This window comes from Uranotaenia lowii, chromosome 3, assembly GCF_029784155.1.
Source record: "Uranotaenia lowii strain MFRU-FL chromosome 3, ASM2978415v1, whole genome shotgun sequence".
NCBI lineage: Eukaryota > Metazoa > Arthropoda > Insecta > Diptera > Culicidae > Uranotaenia > Uranotaenia lowii.
This window is the reverse complement of record NC_073693.1, coordinates 59,199,482-59,224,352: the sequence shown is the minus strand read 5'-3', so window position 1 is coordinate 59,224,352 and position 24,871 is coordinate 59,199,482. Positions and strand designations below refer to the sequence as shown.

Below are 24,871 nucleotides of genomic sequence, written 5' to 3'. Positions count from 1 at the left end.
ACATACAACATACATACATATAAAAATGCAGGGAACATGTGGCTTGTACGCTTCCCCATCCAGGTCATCATATGTAAGTTTATCTTTATTTATTCAAATTAATGTTTGTCTGTTTGTCTGTCTGTTCCCTAAAATACTTTCAAACTGCTCCGCCTTAAAGGAGGAGGGGGTTCCCATACAAAATCAATAAAAATATGTCACAATTCGAACGGAAACTACAGAACCGATCAACGTGAACTTGGGTGTGTACCCGTTTTGAAAATCGAGAATAATAATTTCAAACCCCTTCACGGAGGAGGGGGGGAGGGGGGCTCACATACAAAGTTAATAAAAATATGATACAATTCGAACAATTTCCGGAAACTACTGGACCGATCAACGTGAAATTTGGTGCCGTAGCCGTTTTCAAGACCGGGAACAGTTTTTATCATACTTTCAACTCCCTCTGAACTAAGGGAGGGAGGGCTCTCATGCAAAATTAATAAAAATATGATACAAACGTACAATTTTCGTAAACTTTTGAACCGATCAACGTAAAACTTGGTGTGTAGTCGTTTTCAGAACCAGAAATGGTTTTTTTAATACTTTCAAACCCCTCCAAACTAAAGGAGGTGGGGCTCCAATACAAAATTGATAGAAAATATGACACAATTCGAACATTTATTGTTTTGAAGATCCCTCCTATTGTGGCTCCTTCAATTCTGAAGCCTTCAAATTACGTTTAGGTTCAAGACTATCTTCAAGGAAAAGAGAAAAAAAATCATAACTGTTGGTGATGATGTAAAAAACTTTAAAGCGAAGTTACGGTTATGGATCAACCAAATCTCCTAAGAAAACTTTGTGCACTTTTCTACGTGTCAAGAACTGAAACGATCAAATGAGGCTGCATCATTTGGTAAATACGTACTTCACCTAGAATCGTTACTAGATGATTTCAAAATCCGTTCTCGTAAATTTAATTAATACGAGCATGAATTTTCGTTGTCTGAATCTCCATTTTGCTCCTAAGAATGCTGCTGATAATTTGCAACTAAAGTTGATAGAGCTGCATTGCGATTCTTTATTAAAAGTGAAATACATTGAAGTGGCTGTACCAAAATTTTACAGCTATTTGCCTGAACGCAACGTTGAGTTACGGAAATTTTTTGCCAGAATTCTTGCTATGTTTGCAAGTAAATAGCTATCTATGTGAGCAGTTTTTTTAAATGAAAGCTTCAAAAACTTCTCATCGTTCGAGGTTATCTGATAAAAATTTACCATCAATAATGAAAGTGTCAGTGACAAATAAACTTCAACCTGATATCAGGACAATAGATATAATGCATTATAATATAAGAATGTTAAACATTAAAAGCTTACATAAAAATTTATCGCAAAATTTTATTCCAAGTTTACTTATAACTATATTCCATTTTATTGTATCTAATCTCCGCGAAACTAATATGTTATGTTTTCTAACTGATTTTGAATGCAGCCCTCTACGTCCAAAAAAATTTTTAATGCGGCCCGCGACCCAAACGAGTTTGACATGCCTGATCTAGATGCTCAGAAGCCCTGAAAAAAAAAACTATGAAACTTCTGATTTTTGGAAACCTATAGAAGCCGATGGAAACTTCTGCCCATGAGGGTCCAGAAAAGCAAGCGAAGTATTCTACTCTACACTAAAATTTTGAAATTCGTAATCAAATTTTGATCATTGAGTAAGATTATTCAAGATTAACAATCATGACTCAGAGATAATGCCAAATATTCATCTCAGGCTCATAATTCTGCTACAGTTTTTCGAAATTTTCTTCCTTGTTGATAGAAACTCGTTCTGAATATTTGATTTTACATGAAATTCAACTCAGTGGTTCTGATTCCATATTATAAAATTTTTAATTGCATTCTGTTTTCATACTACGAATTTTGTATCCATTTATATACTCTTGGTTATCGATTCGAATCATCATTGGAAAATAGATGTGAAAAGCTGTTTTTCAATCGTTTAAATTTGGTCTTGCATTTCATTCAAAATTTGATTCTTGTTTTTTTGAAACTCATTTGTATTTTAAATATTTAGATAACAATTTTCCGAACATGGAAAAAATAAAATAAAAGTAAAAACCATCCTGAGTTATTGATAGACAATAGCAGCTCTTTTGCAGGAATTCTGCTTAATATTGACCAGCATTTCGGGCTTCATGCCTAAAGTTCATCAGTGTTCTTGGATCTGCTGGCGTAAACTTTTTGCAAATTTATCCCCACAAACGCTGACGAATAGAAACCTGGCAATTTGCTACAGCCCCTTTTTAAAAGAAATTCGTCACCAAACTACGGATCGTCTTGTTTGTAGGCGCTTAGTTCTTGTCATATTTTCAACGATAGCTCGCATAGTTTTCATAGTAGAACAATATTTTTTTTATGTAAAGCGCTACAATTTTAGCGCATTATTTAGCAGTGTATGTAAGCCAAAATTGCGATTCGAAACTGTGTTCATCTGTCAAAATCGGCTGAAAAATGGCAGAGTTATTCGACGTTAAAATCGGATACATCCTGTTGGCGCACGCTGTATATTGAACAAATTATTTACAGGATTTTAATTATGAAGGTGATTTTCAATGACAAATATTTTCTAACATCTTTTTGATGTATTGTTTAACATTATTCATGTTCCAGTTTTTCAAAAGCCAAATTTTTAACTAAATTTAAAATTTGGAATGATTTAGCAAGAATCCGATTTGAACCGTAAAACAATAATCTATTTCTTCTACTTATGAAAACTCGATTCATTCTGAAGGCTTTCTTCTTTTGAGACTTGAGACTTGAAACTTGAGACTTGAAACTTGAAACTTAAGACTTGAGACTTGAGGCTTGAGACTTGAGACTCGAAACTTGAAACTTGAGACTGTAGACTTGAAACTTGAAACTTGAGACTTGGGATTTGAGACTTGAGGCTTGAGACTTGAGACTTGAGATTTGAGGAGACTTGAGACTTGAGACTTGAAACTTGAAACTTGAGATTCGAGACTTGAGACTTGAGACTTGAGACTAGAGACTTGCGACTTGAGACTTGAGATTTGAGATTTGAGACTTTAAACATGAGAAATGAGATAGAGACTTGAGACTTGAGACTTGAGATTCGAGACTTGAGACTTGAAACTTGAGACTTGAAACATGAGACATGAGACATGAGATTTGAGAACTGAGAACTGAGACTTAAGACTTGAGACTTGAGAATTGAAACTCGAAACTTGAGGCTTGAGATCTTAGAATTGAAACTTGAGACTTGGGACTTGCGACTTCAGACTTGATTCTTGAGATTTCAGACTTGAGACTTGAAACTTGAGACTTGAGACTTGAGACTTGAAACTTGAGACTTGAAACTTGAGACTTGAAACTTGAGACTTGAGACTTGAGACTTGAGACTTGAGACTCGAGACTTAAGATTTCAGAAACACGTGAGACTCAAAACTTGAGACTTAAGACTTGATACGTGAAACTTGAGACATGAGACTTGAGACTTGAGATTTGAAACTTAAAACTAGAAACTTGAGACTTGAGACTTGAAACTGAGACTTGAGACTTAAGACTTCAAACTTGAGACTTGAAACTTGAGACGTGATACGTGAGACTTGAGATTTAGACGATTTGAAACATGAGAGTTGAGACTTGAAACATGAGACTTGAAACTTGAAACTTAAGACTTGAGAATTAAGACTTGAAACTTTAGACTCGGATCTTGAAACTTGCAACTGGAGACTTGAGACTTGAGGCTTGAAACCTAAGACTTCAAACATTTGACTTGAGACTTGAGATTTGAAACTTAAAACTTAAAACATGAGACTTGAGACTTGAAATCTGACACCAAAGACCTGAGATCTGGGACTTGAAAACAGAGACCTAATCTCATGGCTTAGGTCTCAGATCTCAGATCCCAGGTCTCAAGTTATATTTATGTGTTTTAGGTTGAAGTCTTACCTCCCAAGTCTCAAAACTCAAATAATATCGCCCAAGCTTCAAAACTTCAAAATATTCTCATTATAATACCAGGCTTATTCGCATAATCCGCGTGAGAGAACTGTTCAAAAAATTTTACAAAAAACCGTGTAAAAAAGACCTCGGTGCACACAGAAAGCAAATTGAGAATTTTTATTTCCTTAAACATTTCTGAAATCCATCAATATTTCCACTTACTAGAAACAACTATGGTTCATAAAGAATTCATGAAACATAAACGAAAGTCTCAACTTTAGCTTATGGTATGCACACTAGACCGCTGGTTGTTTAGGCTGGCAGGAATAGAATAAAAAAAAATTGTGTAGCGATCCATTCAGTTCTGAATAAGCGCAACGAGTTTTGATTTTGTGTGGATATTTGTATGTGAAAACAAAATTTTTAATTCAAAAGTCGACAGTGATGTAGCGAAAGTTTCAAAGAATATAACTTTGGATAAAAAATATTTCTTGATTCTTGCAGTAAAATTCATGTGAACAAAACAAAAACTTTACTTGCTTCCCAGAAGAAGATATTCGATGTTATACAATTTTTTTAATTTCTTTTTTAATTTAAGCGTTTTTGACTGCTCATTCGAAAGCTGTGTAACCGTAGGATGAGAATTGAAAAAAATCAAAAAACCGCTTTGCATAGCCAGGGAATTTATTGATTCATATAACCATTGCAAAAACATTTCATGAAATTATTAAAAGCACAGTCTGCCATTTTTAAATACTTTTCAATGGATTCAGAGTTTTTTTATTTTGTAATGGTGAAAACTTTTTTTGTGAAACGTTTAGCTATTTGTCATGTTATCAAAAAATGAAGCTTAAGAATATTCAAAACCAACTTCAGTTCAAGCTTATATGAATTTCATGGATGATTCCATGCAAATTTCCATACCAAATTGAAACATATTGCGCTAACTCAGGAATCAACCAAATCATCTCAAATTTTACACTGATGCTTGGTGACTCAAAAGGCGTCGAAGAAACATATGGGAGTAAAAAGCCATTTTTTGCAGCGGTCTAATGCACACCTATTTACTTCGGATTAATACTCAGAAAGAGTGGTCATTTTCCTCAAAGCTAAAATTCTCAAAAGGCTTCTCCGTCAATCACACAAGCAATTTGACCAATAACTACTGATCCCAATTCAGCACTGTGTGAATTGATTTGAACGAACTTCCAAAAGTACGGGGAATCACTCAATCGCCGTTAGCGGTAAATGCAAAGTCTCCCGCCAAAAACATGCGGGATCCATCCCAAACTCGGTCAATCCTCTTAACCTTAAATATCAGGTGAGAGAGGGGCCATTTCGTCATCGTTTACCACATTTTGTGATTGGACTTAGACCCGCGTATGAGCTGCAGCGCAGCACTCAGTCAAATCAAAAGCTTTATGCAACTAATTCCTATTTAATGCCATCACCCGGCACAACTGTCATCAGCAGCAACATTCATGTCCCGTTTTTCTTCTGCTCTAAATTCATTTCCAGATAGCTAGCGCCACGGAAAATATCCCCCATCAGCACCCGCAGTTCTTGTTCATCTTGGAGTCATATTGAACATCCAAGGCCAGGACCAGTCATCGGTAATCATCAGCAGGTTCGGTGCCGCCGAACTTGTTCGACACCCGGAAAACGCAGAGCTGGTCCGGAGCTCTCCCACATAGATTGCTGCTGCATGTCACCGGAAGAGAACACATTCCAGAAGCTTACGTGTGATTGCACAGGAAAGGGCCCTGCCGGTTGAATGATGTACTTCCGCTGCACTTTTCACCAGCAGCAGCCTCAACTTGGCACCAGGACATCATCAGTTCCAACACTTTATGGTATCTAGTTTTCAGGAACCAGCTTCCGTTCCCAATAACCGAAAACGACGAGTCGAGCCAAGCCAAGCCATCAACGCGACCGGGTGCTGATAGCGAGTTATCACCATTCTCGTTGTCGTTTGAATGAATACTTCCCGGCTCGGTTCCATTGCCGTCGCCGAAACATGGTAATAATGGGTGACGATGCCCGGCGCGCTTTCTGACAGCAATTAGGAATTCAAAGCATTCGCCAAAACGCTACACAGTCAGCCCGGCAACCCTGCAGCCAAGAACCATTCCGGGGGTTCCGCGGGCGCCGCCACCGGATCGCATCATTAGAATTCCGACTTCCTGCAAAAGGGTTGGGAAATTTGGCGATTAAAATTGTTCCCCTGCCTCCCTTCTCAATCGGGTCCCGGGAATTCCGAAGGGCGCTAGATAGAACTCGGGGAACCAAAAATGTCCATCTACCACTTAGAAGGGGTTGCTCGTAATCGTAGACACCAACAGCAACGTCAAAATCAGCAGCAAGTTATACCATTGGCACTTGGGAATCAACAGTTCGACGGAGTTGGCTGCCTCCATCAGCAAAACAACCACCGGGAGCTTCGGCAAGCTGTCTAAGGTGGGTACCAGGGGCGTAGAGCAGGGGTCGGGGAACTTTTTGAATCATTACCCCAAAACATTTTTATTTAAGTTTATATTACCCCATGACGAAGAGCAAAAAACGAAATCGAAATTTTTTCGGCATCTTCATGTTACGCACCAACAAATTCATAAAATTGCAAAATGAAAATATACACTTTTCACTCACAAAATATTCACTGTTATCCCCAAGAATTTCACATTTACCCCAATTGGGGTAATTTACCCCGGTTCCCCGACCGCTGGCGTAGAGGGATAGGGGGTGTTATGTTGTACACCTTTTAGTTCTCTGACTTAGTGCATTTTTCTAACATTAACGATATACCAGAAATTATTGTTTTCACAAAAAATCACCATCAATTTTATTTGCTTATTACCACATTTATTCCAATGACAAGACAAGGGTTTAAGCTAGGGTTGCCAACCGAAATACTCAAACTTTAGCCTCAACTTGAATTGTTTTGTTCAGTACAATCTTTCAAATACGTTTTTCTTCTCTTGATTTCTAACCACCGCGGCATGGCCTGTTAAAAGGACATGGACAAAGGAGAGATCTGATAGCTTGAGTTGAGCATCACTGCTTGGAGTGCTAACTGACCTCTCCATACTTCCGATTAACCCAATCAATAAGCTACGGTGGCGCGCTCTCATGTGTTGTTTGATACGTCTTTTTGCCTAAATCTATATCTATGGCTATCATGGGTCCGCAATGACACACACAGCCACAGGAAACTAGCATCGCTATCAGCTTTTAGCTAACCTTGACTTGGATCTATCCAGGAGTATGAAACGCTACACGATTTCTCTTTAAAACGTGTGACCAACACCTATTCGCTAGGTGTTAGTGAATCTCATTTTTAGGCTTTTTTTAAACAGATTTAAGCTTTTTTTTAGCCTTGAAAGCATTGGAGATAAAAGCTTAAATCTGAAAAAAAAAATTAAATCTAACAAAAAAAAAAGCGGAAATCTAAGAGATTTTCTAAACACGGCTTCTAAAAAGTTGCATCCGGGTGGATCAGTTGCACTATGTCTCTAGACTAAGGTTGCCAGATTGACTGTTTTTTCCGGGTTTGCCCGGATATTCAATACAAAATTTGGGAACTTAACTTAACTTAACTTTTTTTTTAAATAAAAAAAAACAAAGTGTGTTGTATTTTTTTTTATGCCACCAAAACGAATTTTTTTTAGCAAGTTTTATAAAAATAATCATGAATGGTTTTTTTAAGCCTATAATACGATTTAAATATGTCGATAAGTTCCGATGAAAAAAATTTGTTATTTTTTTTTTTTCTTGATTTTTGATGAGTAATTTCTGGTTTTGGATAAAATGTGGTCGAATTTTGCCCTGATTTATGGTCGTCAATTTTGAAATCAAATGCCCGGTTTTTGCCAGGTTGTTATATAAAATTACCCGGATTTGTCCGGCTCGGATACGTGCTGAAAAATTTTGGCAACCTTTCTCTAGACAGGGCCGTTGGAAGAAGCGGCTCATTGCGAAGTTTTTATGCCAAATTTTTTTCTATAACATTTTTGCTTGAACAATGCATACATAACTTATAGTAAAGAATAAAAGAGTTCTATATAATTTTCAGGATTGAGTTATTTAATATTAAAAGTTGATTGTTTATTTTGAATCCTAAATTAAAAAAAAAAGTCATAAAAGTTGCCAATTTTTAATTAAGTTTTTAAAAAAATGAGTAAGATATTCGAAAGGGTTCATTTTAAAGAAAACTTCTTGTATTTACTTTAGTTAGCATGTAATGAGCTTATTCTTTTTAACCACAAACATAACCATTTTGTGTTTTAATTTAGATTTTTTTTCTTCTCTTGAAAATTCGATTAAAATTAGAGATTTTGGAATGAAACTTTGTTATTTTCATGAAACAAAAAAATATATCTAGCTAATTTTTCACTTGAAGATTAAGTACGAGTTTTTTCATCAAAAAAAATTATTTTATTTGATTTGTGGTTCATAATTGATTCTGATTGAATATAAAATTTGAAACTACGAACTCCTGCTTTGGAAATCCTTAATTAAACTCTCTCGTTGATATTTGATCTTGATTATATAACTTAATTTCAAGCCAAATCTGAATCTACTTTTTTTATTCCGAGTCTAAAATATGAATTCCGAATTCGAAAAAAAAATTTGAATGAAAGTTTGAGATAGAAATTCGTTCATATTAATTATTATCCAAAAATCGTAATTAGTATCACAACTCTCAAACGGATATCTCAATCTGAATTCTTTCTTCAGTTATTCCAAATTCAACTTGTGAATTTAAATAAAAATGGCGAATAATGAAACGTTTCAATTCTGGATCACTATTAATAGTCAAAAATATAAATTTTAAATGCAAATCTTAAAATTTGTTTAAATTATAAAATATTTTCCTTTGTATTCCAAAATTATGAATAACGAATATTTTTTCTCTATTTGATAGAAGTTGAACCCCTTAGGGTCATTCTTCCTAGAGAGTTTCGAGTATGGAAAATGCAACTAGTTTAAGTTTGAAAGGCAAACCCAATATTCGAATCATGATTCAATGTGTCAATGATGAAAACTGAGATTCAAGAATAATAAACTGGATACCAGGGTTTGAAAATTAAGCTCATTTGAGCGAGCTTCATAGCTCATTTGAGCGAGCTTCATCATCATTCTTTATTATTTTAAAAATGCTTTGACATTTTTAGTCTTTTTTTTGTATTTGTTTTTGATTTTTTTAAAATTTTCATCTTTTCTTAATTTTTGAGTACTTTTTACATTTTTTCAAAAACTTTTGTATTTGTTGTTGTATTCTATCACCATTTCTGAACGTAAAAACGTTTTTTTGATGTTTGTCTAAATTATATTGGTCCTGTTATAGAGAAAACTAAAAGGTAATGTCGCTTCTAAAAACCGTTCGATTTTGGCACATGTGCCAAAATCGAATGTTGCCAAAAACGAACGGGGTCTGTACTAACAAATTTTTAAACAAATTAACATTGATTTTTATAATCCTCGCAAAAAGCCCTTTCATTTGGCGTTTTTCCCGAAAAATTGTAAATTATATTATTTCATAGTTACTAGTGCTGGTAACTTTAACTAGTAACTAGAACTCTCTAACATTGATTTTTATAATCCTCGCAAAAAGCCCTTTCATTTGGCGTTTTTCCCGAAAAATTGTAAATTTTACTATTTCATAGTTATTAGTGCTGGTAACTTTAACTAGTATCTTGAACTCTCTAACATTGTTTTTTATAATCCTCACAACAAGCCCTTTCATTTGGCGTGTTTCCGAAAATTTCGAAATTTTACTATTTCATAGTTACTAGTGGTTGTAACTTTTACCATTTACAAGAAATCTTTAACATACAATTTATTAATCCCAACAAGCCCTTCCACAGTTCCATAAACTGGTGGTGCATAAAAAGCCGTTGGCTCACACAGCACCACAATAGCAAAGTCAATACACATCACTAGACTCAAGTGTTACAATTTTGCTGAGCCAGCAAGCTCAAGAAATTTCGGCTCCTTGAGCTAACAAACTCAAACCAAAATGCAAAACCTTGTCTCCTAGAGCCAGAAGAGGTATGAGCTTAATTTGAGCATTTATTGGTGGGCTAGAATTGGCTCCAGCTTTCTTCGCTCTCGAGCTTCAGGAGCTTTGATGCTCAGCCGCTTGAGCAAGAGCATTTCAATCCCTGCTGGATACATAATCCGAAATCTGATCACAAACATCGAGTTTTAATGTTAAGCAGCTCTAAAACCACAAAGTCTGGAGTAATTCTAACCTAAGCTTTCCAGATATTTTTCGGTGAGAATACGGGCCGTGCAAATTCAAGCTATTTTTGCAATTATCCGTCAATATCAAAATTTTCAATTAAAATTGTGAAGAAAATTACTTGAGAAATTGTTATTTTTATAGAAACACCTCAGTCAATTTTAAATTATATTTTAAGCTTCCAAAAATCGTTAATGATCAATTTTGTAAAATTTGCTCAAAAAATTAATAATCAAAATACATCATTCGATGACCCAATTTAAATTTTTGTTTGTTTTTTCAAATGAAGTGAAACAATTCGGGCAAAATTTGGGCAATCTGACAAGCCTAATCTTCTTGAAGTTCAATATTTGGGTCTTATTTCTATCAACAAGAGAGGAAATTTTCGAAAAACTGTAGTAGAATAGTTGACTTGGGATTAACCGAGGTTTATGTTTTAGTTCTGAGGCCAGATTGTAACCCTTGAATAATTTTGGTTGTTCATCAAATTTCATTAAAAATGTGAAATTTTATGTTTAGAAATGGAATCCCTTGGCATTTTGACCCCTCATGGGGGGGTGTGCGTTTTCAACCCCCAAACATCCAGTTTGTGATAGTTTGTCTGGATTTTGAAGAAATTTAGCAAAAATTTTTATCCGCATTGATTTACAGATGAGTGTTCATATTGACCTCATAGTCTTGCTCAAATTTGACCTTTATCTAATTCGATATCAAATAAGCAATTTCAAATCGCTTGGCACCCTGTTTCGACGTGTTTTATCCCAGATTTTACAGGAACCTATTCTCTTTGGTGATAAAGGTCCTAAAAGCGAAAAGTCATCTGATGTCCTTTCAGTCATTGGTGACATTTTTTAAATCTGAGATCTTGTAATACACAAAAAGATCTTGTAATACATCATCTGTTTAAAATCGACTCAAGAACATGAGATACATTAAAATGTAAGGAATAAAAGGAAAATGAAATAATCGCTTTTGTAATTTTATTAAAAACCCAACAGAATATTCAACCGAATATTCGTTTGGCCGAATAATAGATACCAAAATTTTTGGACACGATCCTTGAAAATCAAGGAAGTCTCAGTGGAAGACCTTAAAACTGCTGCAAATCAACTTTTTTACCATAATTCTTATGGTTTAATCGTTCAATGAGACCTAGAGAATCTAACAGTGAGCTAAAATTAGTATAAATGTTAAGATGATTGATTCCATAAAGTTAAGTATTTCGAGAGGTTTTATCAAGCACTATCCAAAAATTTTAATAGAGATGGTGATGAAAAAGATAAATTTTTCAAACTCTTGCTTTTGCAAACTGTCTTGCTGACTCATAAATAGACCTGACTTCACTTCTTCAAGGTAAAAAAACCTGCTTACAGGTAAATCTACAAAATACGGTGGTCAAATCGTGTGCAAAATATTTGGACCGCAAGCGGGGAGATTTTTTAAAAAATTTCGCGATGGACAGCAAAACGAACTCTTTAGCGACTCTTGATAGGTTTTCAACCTGCAAATTTTCGTTGACAAGTCTCGCCTGCAAGTTTCGGTGATAAACAAGGAGAAAAATTAAAAAAAAAAAAATAATTGCTCCTAGTACTTGAAGAGGCAGGCGATCTGTGGAAGCTGGAAATCAGTCAGTGTTTCATTACGATTGACACGATAAATGTCTTAATATACAAAGAAGACTCTCTCCAACAGCGACCATTTTCCCTGCAAAGAATTTCAGTAAGTCTAACAAATTTGATACTCTGTTTTGGTCGAATCTGAAATCGTGACATTACGCAAAAATTGTGTTAAGTGACTAAAAGTCTAATATGTTTTTTTTTTGTCGAAGGAGGACAATCGGCTAAATTGGTCATAACTTCGACGGAATTAAAATTTTTGAATTATTTTGGAGGTCAAGCTTCAGTAAACATAAAACGCAATCAAAAATAGCCTTTTTTGAAAAAAATGTGGTTCATGGTATATGCTATAGATGACGCCAGTGGTGCCCAGGAATTAAAGTCGATAAATTTCTTCAGTGGACGCTATCTTAAAACCACTTGACAGATCGTCACCAAATTTTGTACATGTGAACATTATATTACTGAGCAGCCCCACTGAAAATTTCACCAATTTCCATTTATGCATCCAGAAGTTATTCACAAAACAAAGTGTTGCATTTTGTCGAATACACTCTCTATTCGGTACATCTCTAATAACACTAGTTTACAGCATTTTTGAACTAAGTAAACTGAAGATCACTTTTGAAGTGAAATCGGGCGCTGAATCCTAAAACGAAGTTCAAATAAATCTAAGTAAAACAGTTTTTGAGCAATGCTCGAAATATGAATTTTTTGAAAAATTATATAAGTACTTTTACTCAGAGTCAGGGCGCAGACTCATGGGGGGGGGGGGGGGGGGTTTGTGACTGATTTTTATCTATATATTTTTCCCAACAATTCACGAGTACAAACAAAAATTCAAACAATTTATGTTTATATCTATATGATTATTTTTTTAAGTACTCGTTAAAAGTTTTCGTATTAAACTGTAACTTTAAAAAAAGTGGTTCTTAGCCTAAAAGGTGAGCTAAATTTTTATAATAAAACCATTAGGAACAAAATATGGAATTTGCTTTCAACGATGGTTAAAATGTTTGAATTTTTTTAAGAGTCGAAGTTATTTGATTTGAACATTAAATAAGTTCTTTTTAGGGAAGCTTGCCATTTCTTAAAAAAGAAATAATTTTATGATCAACTCAAACAAGCCCGATCTTCCAAACTCTTTTGCAAGTTCCAAGTTTCTAACCTTTGATGAATATAATTGAAATTTCCAAATAGACAGTAAGAGATAAAAAACCGGATCAAATTTGCCAGATGTGAACTTGAACTTAAATTATGATTTTATTTTGAAACTTGGCTTTAGAAAAACTGCAATATTAATAATGTTTTAAAATTCACCGAGAAAATTAAAAAAAAAAACACCGGGAAAATATAGGATTTTGTGCAAATATTTTAGGTGAAGACCAGGTGCACATTTCTTTAACAACAAATATTTTTCATAAAGAATCAATTCCATTTTGAAAATCCTGTGGATGATTTTTTTTAAATTATTATTTGGGATATTTTGCATAAAACAAAACTGCGAAAATTAACTCAAATTCTACCTCATATTTATGATCTTTTTTGATTGATATTTCTCGGTGATCATTAGTAAAAAAAAGGAAGAAAAAAGGATCATTAGAAAGTGCAGTGATCAAAACAAAAAAAAATTATATTTGTGATTTTATGATGGTTGAAAAACTCATTCACAAGCTAAATCTTTTTCTAAATTTTATACCTGAATTCTGAACCTGATTTCAAAAATTGAACTATACGATTTCTGAAATGTACAAAAAATACGTTTTCCGAATCTTAATTACAGTTCAGAATTTTGTGAGCTATTTTAAGAGCCCTCATTCATGAATCTTTTATTTAAATTCTGTTGAGCTAAATTAATCTTCATTCATTATTTCAATTTTTTATTTTTAATCTGTTTTGTGAATCTGAACTAGAATGTGAATTTCAAATGATGAATCTGAATCTAAGTTTTCAATTTTGGATCGCCACTTAAGAGCTTTAAATGTTTAAATATTGTGTTAGAATAAAGTTTAAAAACTTCAAATTTGAATTTAAAACCATTTTTTTTCATATTCGGAAATTTATTATCAAAACATTGAAAATGCATACGATTTTCGAAAAACATGATTCAAATTTGATATGAAATGTTAAACCGAATTTGAACCAAGATTAAAAAAACAGCTTTCATTCCCAATTTCTTATGATTATTCGAACTGAAAATCAAGAATCCTAAAATTGATACAGAATCCAAAATATGTAGAAATACAACTTTGGCTGTAGGGATATGAGACCAGAACCTCCAAAATGGGTTTAATTTAAAATTCAGTATTCAGACATGAATTTCTAAGATAAGGTTGCCAGATTGGCCGGTTTTAATCGGGTTGGCCTGGATGATTTTTATAAAATAAGGGGAAAATCCGGTTCGACCCGGTTGCCCGGATTTCATTAGGAAAGTCCGGATTTCGCCCGGATTAAATCTCATTCTCAAATCAAATTAAAAAAAAAAACAAAATGTGTTTTAATTGTTTTCCATTCATACGTAAAAATTTTTAGTTTCTTCATCTTTTTTTTCTTGATTTTTGATGAGGTTTTGACCAAAATTGCCCTGAACTTCACTTTTGCCTATGATTAACAGTATTGCTGATATTAGTTACTTTATGATAAAAAAAATTATAAAAACGCATTTTTTTAAAGAAAGTTTTGTTTTAGCGAAAGTTCAGACACGAAATTGATATTTAAAAAATCTCATCTTCTATTGAACCTAAATATAAATTCAAAACAAAGTTTTCAAGCAGTTATTTATCAAAATTGGTTGATAATTGAAGAAGTTATGGTTACTATACCATAACAGTCGTTTTTGCCTTTTTGAATAATTTAACAAACCGCGGTGTACTTATTATAGTATAGGAAGAATTAAACATGGTGAATTTCACTAGCTCCAAGTCAAAATTAATTATTGGCTTTCCAAATTTCAGAAAAGAGATTTCAAATTAATGTTATGCATTTCTAGATATTTGCATTTGAGTACAAATAGTTTTTCAATTTTCCCAAAGTTTCATATTTGGAGCATAACTCAAAAACTGTTCTTCTGAGACTTTTTTTTGAATTTTATTTTCGGATTTAGCGCACGTTTTCACATTAAAAAAAATCGGTCAGCCAATAATGTTCACGATTTTTTTTAAATTTTGTATAGTGTAAATACTCCTATAAATTTGGGTAATTCTGAACAGATGTCTCAAGGACATAAGGCTGCGACCAAAAAAAAGTTGCTCTACCGAATTAGGAAGAGCACTGGCACACTCATTTTCGGCAGCTTTCAAGAATTTATTATAAGAAATAGACAATTGATGACTGCAAGTGTACCAAATGTAGAAAATTTGTTCATAATTACCCCACTTAGCCCTACTCAATCTATAAGCGATTGTGAGTTCTCTCATTGCTCGTCAGCTAAAGACTGTCAATCTATTGGCTCTACGCCCATGGCCATCGCCAAATGCGCCAACTCCCATGATAGCGCCATCATTCTGACTTCGGGGTTGATGAGTTGAGCTTCAGCAGCATTTCGCGAGTGGATTTTTGATAATTAATTCCCACGTCCGTTGCTTCCGTGCTTGTGCTAAACATTCCTTGCACCACCTGGATCTAGCCTGGAGGCAAGAAGCTAGAGGGAGTTTTTATGGCCGAGGGAAGCTCAAAAGTGACACTCGACTTTACGAGGTGCCTGCGCCATTCGAATGCCCGTAAAGTTGGGACGTTTTCAGGATTTTTAATTACCTTAAAAACGACGGGCAGACGAGATGCTGCTTTGCATACGTATGACATTTGGCGGTGTCAGGGATTCGAAATGTGTTTATGGAGTCCTAAAAGTAAGCTTAGTGGTGACACACTTTAATATTGGACAGTCGCTATATTGGGATTTAGGTTTTCTCTAATTCAAGTATCAACAAATCTATCCAATCGCTAGAATGGTTGAATTTTATCGATGAAATCACCGCACAATCGGTGCCATTTGTTGCGTATCAGTTGATAGTGAAGTTTCATTCTTGAAGTGATTATAGAGGTTTCGTATCATTCAAACAATAATCTGTATCCTCGGGTACATTTTTACTGTCTGGAATCAATGTGTAAGTACAATTTCTTAAGTCTAAAGCAATTTTTTCTACATTTGGTTTTTGTTTCGAAAGAGTTATTTCAAATATTTGAGAAGGTTAATATTGTTGAGGTCCAATATTTGAACAGTGTCTTCGAGACATCGCCATTAATCCACTTGTTTCGAACGTTGCACTCGTCAGAATTGAAATATCCTTCGAAAAAAAAGAAGAAAAAAAACCTCCGGAAACAAACTGACAGAACGAAATAATTGTAAAAGCAAAACTTTGTACCCGGTTGTTTGCCCTTGGTTTTGCTCACGTTCTGTCGCTTTCCGAGCGGGAAAACAGAAATTGGAAAATTTAAACAAAAATAAAAACGTTCAACTGTGACAACTGCTGCTGGCCCTCTTAGAAAATGGCTGAGGGTGATGAAGGACTGTACCCGGGATGAAAAAGCTTCGAAAAAAGCATGGCACCAACATTAGTTGCTGCCGCGCCGAGGAAAAACATTGAAACATTTGACAAAGCGCACCATCTTTGGTCTAAAAAAGAGGAACAGCTCGAAAATATAGAAAAAAAATCACAACTGTCTGTGGTTGAAAAGTTGTCACCGAAAGCTGCGCTACTTCTCTGTACACTTTTTTTAGACCACAACCACGTACATATTGACTGCTCCGGAAACTGAACATCTGAGGGGATGAGGATAAAAATAAAGAAACATGAAAGAAATGAAATTTGCTTTGCCGGTTCCTCAGATTTTTTTTCCTAATTTTCCCGTACTTTACCCCGCCAAAAAGCATTTGGACATTTTCGGGATGAGTCCCGTTCAGTTCGACTGTGAAAAATTCTACCGACGAAAAGTGTGTTGTTGTTTGTCTTCCTGCTTGTTGGTTGCGCAATGTACTTGTCTACTAGTTTTTCCCTGCAAAGTCGCTGGAACTTCTGGTCCAGCTTCAGAGAAGCGGAACAGAACGACGAAAAAACAGACCGGTCACGCAGAAGGTATTCAACATCTAGCGGGGCGGGAAAATTGACAGCAGATGGCGTCAATGGAAGAAGTCAAGGATATTGGTTTGATGGGGGGAAATGAGGATCAAACTGTGGGCTGGAGTTTGGAGTTTTCGTCCGCTCAGACTGCTGGTGCGGATATATCCAATAAAACTTTGATCAGACATAAATCTTTGGCTGTGAAAACAAAACTTTTTTCGAAGTTATGTTTTCAGGGTTCACTGAAAATGTTTGCTTTTTTTTCTTTTACTTTTGGTTTAAAAAAACTGAAATCCAGACCCGCAGAGGCGACAAAGTTGACACCTATTGAAAGGTTTTATTTACGGTCGCCAAGTAAGAGAAGAATCATCAAACACAGCATCTAGAGGCTGTTTGATTTGGTTTTCTCATTTGTTGCATCTATTGCAAAGTCTATACCGTAAACCGGGGTAACATTGATCAATCTTTGATCAACATTTTTCTACATAATCATCAAAAACTAAGTGTAAAGTCAAATTGGGAAAAACTCGATTTGTTTTTAAAAATTTCAAATGTTAGAAAAAATGTCATTTCAAAATCTTAAAATATCTATTTTTTAAGGCTCGCAAACAAACGCCCTTCTTGATGAAATCAAAGCGTTAAAAAGTGAACAGGTTGATTAATGTAAGAGTTCAACTTTTTTCCTTAGTAAAAGTATAGTTTTTGTGTAGTTTTTGTTATAGATTGAGGTAATTTTTTTATATTTCTATAATAGAAACCGTTTCCAAGATTGAGCCAGTCTAGGACAAAAGGCTAGAACCTTATCAAATGGTAAAGTTTGAAAGAAAAAATAAAAAGGAAATAGTGCGAAGGCCTTGGGAATTGAATGAAGGCAAGATTTCATTTGTTTATGTAGTTAAAATTTTATTAGTAATGTCAAAAAATTGAGCCCCATAATTTAGGCAGCATCATTGTCCATCTTTCGATTTTAATTGTTGTTCGGCCTTAGCACATTAAGGATCGCGATGTTGTTTTTTTTGGACCGCAAAAAAATCTAAACCAAGAAACACCGAAATTCAACATTCTATATCTCAGAATTCATTGGACCAAAAGTTACAAATTTATTACCATTGAGCCACCGAAAGTGTTATGTTCAATTTTGTAGTTTCATGATTAATTTCATATCATTTGAGTTATGTCTCTAAGTATAGCTCATTCGCAGAAATGATAAAACGAGAATGGACGATGGAATCGAGAAGTTATTCTTTCTCTCCTTAAGAAAAACCCGTAAGATCTGTCAAAAGTTGGATGAAATTTTAGCTACATCTCACTTGCACTAATGCAAAATTATCACCAAAATTCGGCAGAACTTCCATAGCCTATTCTGGTCGTTTTCGATTATAAGCATCTACTTTTCCACGAGTCTTGTTTTGACTGCTGTTTATTTTATATATTTTATTTGTTTAATTATTTATTTTATTTGTTTCATTTGATTAAGTATATCCTAAATGTTCCGAACTGCCTTAGCAATTGATAAAATAGCATTTGTAAATATTATGAAGGTGTTTTCGTTTTGTATCCTTTATGATCAAGAAAACTCGTTAAAACCGTCAAAATAGAGACTGATCAAGCATCAAATTATAAACAGAGACGGAATCGATTTTTAAATCAAATTTCAAGTAGTTAAATTAATTTCTGCAACCATTTTTTACGTTCGTAGGAGCACCAAGGCTGATTAAGAAGGGGGAGGCAATTGCCCCGAGCTCACCGGCTCAGGGGCCCCCGAGGAAGAAAAAGTTTACATCAATTAAATCAGACAGCTTTGAGATCTAGGAATCAGGGAGAAAAAGTTTAAACTGTTAAATTGGAATAAGAACGAAAAATAAACCAGGTAAGGGGCCCCTGTGAAATAATATCTCGAATAGTTTCACTTATTTTTTGAAAAAAAAAAATTGAGAAGGGTCCCTAGTGTATACATTGAAGAATTTTCCCGCATCCCCCAACTTGAATTCATTCGGACTTTTTTTTTTTAATATTCTGACAACTTGAACCGTAGTTTGCATTACTTGTCCACGTTACTTTGAAAATCTGAACTTGTAATAAATCCAGGGAATTATGAATGCTTAGCCTTCAAAAAATAATATTTAATTTTCTCTGAACAATTCAATTGAGAACTTATTTTAGAAAGTCTCTGTAAATCAAATGTTGTATTGAATATGATAATTGTTTCCCCAATAAATCAAAAACGTAACGGCTTTTAACTGGCGGCTGGAATTACTTTTCCTCAGCTTTGTCAAAAAATTCATGAATAACAGTTATTATCACTGTTTGATTTTTCGATCAATAAGGGAATAAACTTTGAAAAAAAAATTAAATTTTAAAAAACTTCTGCTTGTTGCTGAAATAAGACCAATTTGCCATACTGAGTTCTTAAATAAATTTTTTTGGGTTTTTTTTTCTTGGTTTCTCTGAAAACTCGAGATCTTTGTTTGAGGTACTGTTGAAAGACGTTAAATTGAAATAAACTTTTGAAATATGAATAATAAGTTTATCAATTACTGTTTTGTTCCTGATTGTAACTTTGATTCTCAAATTTGTGTTTGAATTTCATTTGTATTTGTATTTTCCGTGGGCGTGATTGAGTGCTCATTTATATCACTTTGATATAAATGGGTATACCTTGACGTATAGCAACATTAAATATAGAATAGTGAGAGTATCACAGTTCAGTGTTGCTATAGGCATCAACGGATCACTTCCGACCATAAGTGAAACGGAACCCCTAGATGTCGGTCCCACGGCTTTTAACTAAAGCTCAATCACATGGTCAATCTGGTCCGATCAGAAATGATTGTTTGACCTTTTATTGTCATTTTAATGTTCTTTTCTATTTTTCTTAATGTTCTTTTCTATTTTTCAGATCATTCGGAGGTGGAGTTTTTTTTTTCTCTCTCTCAGATATATTCAAATAGTTGGAAAGTTAGAAAGGAGTAGGTTAACATATTCAAATACCATATTCCTCCCCAATGCTCCAGTGGATGTGTATTTGCGGTTTATGAATTACGATGGCTTATTCTTAAATCTAGCTTTTTTCAATCACTGGGGGCTAATTGGATGGAAATGATATTTTGTGGTTTAAGGTTTGTGAAACGGATCTGTCACCTGAGTTGTTTTGATAGTATTATAGTTTAAAGCAAACAGTCTTGGCAATTTTTAAATCTCATTCAAAAGTAGGCATTCAACTATGTGAGGCAGGTAGTGTAGGGCAATGCTCAAACGGTAAGATAGGCTCTTATATCCATAATTTGTTGAATTCGCATGATTGTGATGATGTTGTGATAGGAATAAGGTAGCTTACTTCTACTATTAATTTGAGCTAGAATTTTTATTAGTTTGAAATAGGCTTGCTTCAAAAAGCAAACAGGCTCTCACATCCATATTTTGGTAAAATAGTATGGTTCTATGATATGACAGAAACAATGTAGCTTACTTCTACTATTAATTTGATCTCGGTTTATTATGAGTTTAAGCTAGGCTTCTTCTTAGATATTGATAGATGATATGAACTAAAACTCTTTTTTTTTCTCTTTTTTTTCTCTTTTCTTTTTTTTCTGTTTTCTTTTCATGTATCGTGGCATGTACTACCGAGAAATCATTTGGTCCAATGATGACGTTGAGCGAACCTTCAAGCCATCCCCTAACATCATGGGACCCAGACGTTGGCTTTCGCATGACATGGTTGCCAGCCCAAGGATCTAACCATAAATCAACTGCTGAAGATGGTGTCCTATAACTTGGTGAGATCCTTCCTTTTTATTTTTAATATTTTCAATGCGCTTATAAACCGTAGTATGTAGATGCTTGGGGAGTATGTAGAGGCCAGTCTCGAACCCACCCTTGTCCTTCCTCCAACTGGTATCGGGAGGGGTTGGTTTATTATCTTGAACTGCATTTTATCCATATTCCATGGATATAATGAAGTGCTTGATGGTTTAACCAACGTCTCAAGATCGCTTACTATTCTACGCTGCCTTCTCTAAACTTTAAATTTTCTTCTCCAAACTATTCTAATTTTCATTTCCAGCGTCAGCTCCCCGAGCTATTTAAACGCTATGAAAAAAAAAAAAAAAAATTTCATTTGTATTTGTATTTGTTTTTCAAATATTAATAACACTAGATGACACTCTGTCGTGGAAATCGCACATTAACAACTTACACAAAAAGATATCGTCGTTTAGTGGCGTTTTATGGAGAGTGAAACATTTTGTACCACGCTATATAATGTTGCGTTTTTATTTTGCGTTTGTTCATTCACACTTGAATTATTTGATTGCGGCGTGGGGTAGAGCTTCCTTATCTTTCCTATCTCGTCTACAAATTTTACAAAATCGTTGTCTGAAAACTATATTTAACCTTCCCTTTCGTCATCCATCCAATCTGTTGTACTCTAAGGCTTATGTCATGCTGAAACAACTAGCAACGCAACGCAACGCAACGTTCCAATAAGATTGCGTTGCATTGCATTGGTATCCCAAGTAACAATTTTAGCTTTATTATGGTCAGCAAAATATCGTTTGGACTATCGCATTAATCTTCATAAAAAGCTAAAGCGCATTCTATAACATCACCTGGACTCTAATAAAGCCAAAATCAGGCTATTTGGCCCTACCCTAGAAACGTCATCAAGACATATAATTGTTGGTCATAAATGTTGGTCACCAAAGCTTTTAAAAAGCTATTATAAAACATGTTAGAATTTTTTGTTTTTTTTCGGTTCTGTCAGTTCTCGGAGTTTTTTTTAATTTTTTCCAGCAACCATAATGGTTGATGAATGATGATTGCATTATTCAGATATGATTTGGTAAAATTAATAGCTAAAAATCCAATGTTTTAACCATATATTGAGCTTCTTTTCTATTGCCAGTCAAGATTTTAGGTAAAATGTATATGAAATAGTATCTTAAAATAAATGCGCCTCGTCAAATCTGATGGTCAATCATGATGGAATTCATGGAAAAAGGCCTGAAAAAATATTTTTCAATGCTTGCATTGTGAATCCATCAACATGGCGTCATTTTGTGCCCTTCGATTTTGCAACCAACATGGCGTGAGTCAATTCATAGTTTTATTATGGTTTAATGATGACCCCAAAAAAAGCTACGATTTGACGTTTCTCTCGCAAGCCAACCAATTACACGCTTAGGATGAGTTCCTCATTTCTGAGTTGTTAATCATTAGTACAGTAAATGAGGACAGACTTTTTTAATAAATAGGGATTGGTTGTGAATGACCCGTGGAATAAATCATGAGTTGAAGTCAAATTTCGTTGTCTGACGCCATCTTGAAATCCAAGATGGCGGCTTTTGCTGAACTTTAAAATGTTGTAAATGACTTTAAATCGCATGAAACCTCAACAATATGGGTATTGAGTGAAAGGGCTCAACGAGTAGAAGTCGAATTTCGCTTTGAGACGCCATCTTGAAATTCAAGATGGCGGCATCCGCTCATCTTTTAATGCTGTAAATGACAAAAAGTCGCATTAAACCACCTCTATACGGGTATTAGGTGAACGGGCTAAACTAGAAGAAGTCGATTTTTTTTCTTTCCGACGCCATCTTGAAATCCAAGATGGTGGGGTCCGATAAACTTTGAAATGCTGGTAATCACTGGAAATCGCATGAAAGACCCACAATATTGGTAACTGGAGAAAGGGCTAAACTAGAATTTAGCCCTTTGCTATCGGACGTCATCTTGAAATCCAAGATGGCGGCTTTCACTGAACTTTAAAATGCTGTTAATCACTGAAAATCACATGAAACTCCCACAATATGGATATAAATTGAAAAGGATCAACGAGTAGAATACAAATTTCGATATCAGGAATCCAAGATGGCGGCTTCCACTGAATTTGAAAATGTTGTTAATTACTAAAAATAGCATGAAGCTCCTACAATATGGGTATTGGGTTAAAGGGCCAAACGAGTAGAAGTCGAAGTTTGCTATCAAACGCCATCTTGAATTGGGGTATTGGGTGAAAGGGCAACACTTAAAGCATTTCAGAGAAACGCGAAATAAGATATTCGACTTCTTTCGTTTAGCCTTATTATCGAATACAATATATTTTGGGGGTTTCATACCTTTTTCATTCATTTACAGTATTTTTGAGTTCTGCTGAAGCCACCATCTTGGATTTCAATATAGCGCCAAAAAGCAAAAATTAACTTCTTATAGCTTATCCCAATTCAAAAATATCCATATTTTGAAGGTTTCATGCGATATTCAATGATTTATAGCATTTTAAAAGTTTATCGTAAGCCGCCATCTTGGATTTCAAGATGGCGTCAGATAGCGAAATTCGACTTCTACTCGTATAGCCCTTTTACCCAATACCAATATTGTTTGGGTTTCATATCATTTTTAGTCATTTTCTACATTTCAAAGTGCAGCGGAAGCCGCCATCTTGGATTTTAAGATGGCGTCAGACAACGAAATTTGACTTCTACCGGTTGATCTCTTTCAACTTATACCCATATTGTAAGGGTTTTATGCAATTTCCAGTCATATACAGTATTTTCAAGTTGAGTGGTAGCCGCCATCTTGGAATTTAAGATGGCGACGGACAACGAAATTCGACTTCTACTCGTTTATTACTTTCACCTAATAACAATATTAATAAGGTTTCATGATATTTTCAGTTATTTACAACTTTGAAAATAAAAGCGGAAGCCGCCATCTTGTATTGATGATGGCGTCAAGCAACAAATTTTGTTCCTCCTATTTGAACCCTTTCACTCAATACCCATATTGTAGAGTTTCATTCCACTTCCGGTAATTCGAAGTTTTCATAGATATTTATAATTTTTTATTATTTCAACTCAAAATCAACACACAGAACTTATCAAAAATGTGTAAAAATGGGAATTCCTATTCAAATATGTGCTATCTAATCTGAGCGTGTCCTGTTTTGACGTCTTGATCGAGAACTGTCACTAAGTTTTATGGCGGTTTAATAATCAGGCACTGAGTGCTATTATAGAACATGCAAAAAAAAAGCTTGGAGCAAACTTCTATGTTTGTGTTTTATTATAGTTTAAACGTAGCATTCCTAACTCTTTCTAAATAACTAAAACAGTATGTTTAATGGAAGATTTATGAGAGTTTTCAAAACTATCTGAAAACAGATGATCGATTCAAGAATATAAGCATTTTGCATGACCATAATAAAACCGTCATAAAACGAGCTGCACAAAAAAAGCCATAATAAAACCATAATAAAACATCGAAATGCTAGTTGGCTGAATCTGTGTTACTTGGGATGTCATGCTGGCGCGACCTGTCACTTTGAAATTCCCTACAAATCATCACTTCTCTACATCTGATAATGCTTTGAATCGTCTTTTTTCTTTCCGGAGCCATCAAAAACTCATCAAATCACGACCCGGATTGCAAGAATGCCGAAATTTGAACCGACAAAATTCCTTGTTTTTTTTGCCGGAACTAAGAATTCATGAAAATTTTCTCGCCGATTAAGATATTTTTTAGTTTATTATCACAAGTTCGGACAGATCTTCGTACTATTGTGCTTAAAACCCGGAATCACTGCTTCAAATCGAGAAAAAACAATATTCCTATTGGATTTCCTACTAGTCGCGCTACAAAACACATTGGCATCAGATTGGTCGCGCTATACAAAGCGACCAGTATGACAGGTCTGCGCGATTTCCATGGAGATCAAATGAGAGCTGGTTAGTCGTGTGAACGTTGTAGGTCGCGTTGCTAGTTGCTTCAGCATGACATCAGCCTAACCGCTCTCACAATATTTTACCATTGGCTGAACTTTGTAATTTCCAAACTTGCACTTATGTCTTTGATAATTTGCATTCCTCTCATATATCTCGAAATCTCAGGTTTGCTTCAGGAATTTGTATTCATAACACATGGCATTCTCATCACCTTCTGAGAAGTAATTCGTCAACAAGCCTAGACCAACATAGGATTTCTTTTGTCGGACCTACGAAGTACAA

At 34.7% G+C, this 24,871-nt stretch overlaps 1 protein-coding gene across 1 annotated transcript in view; it reads left to right on the top strand.

The window, feature by feature from the left end:
- Positions 1-5,472: 5,472 nt before the first annotated feature.
- The window catches only part of LOC129758215 (bifunctional heparan sulfate N-deacetylase/N-sulfotransferase), a 165,529-nt gene continuing 146,130 nt past the window's right edge, over positions 5,473-24,871 (top strand). Inside the window, exon 1 of the mRNA XM_055755677.1 lies at positions 5,473-6,411. The gene's annotated coding sequence lies outside the window, so the exon portion shown is untranslated. The remainder of the gene's footprint in view (positions 6,412-24,871) is intronic.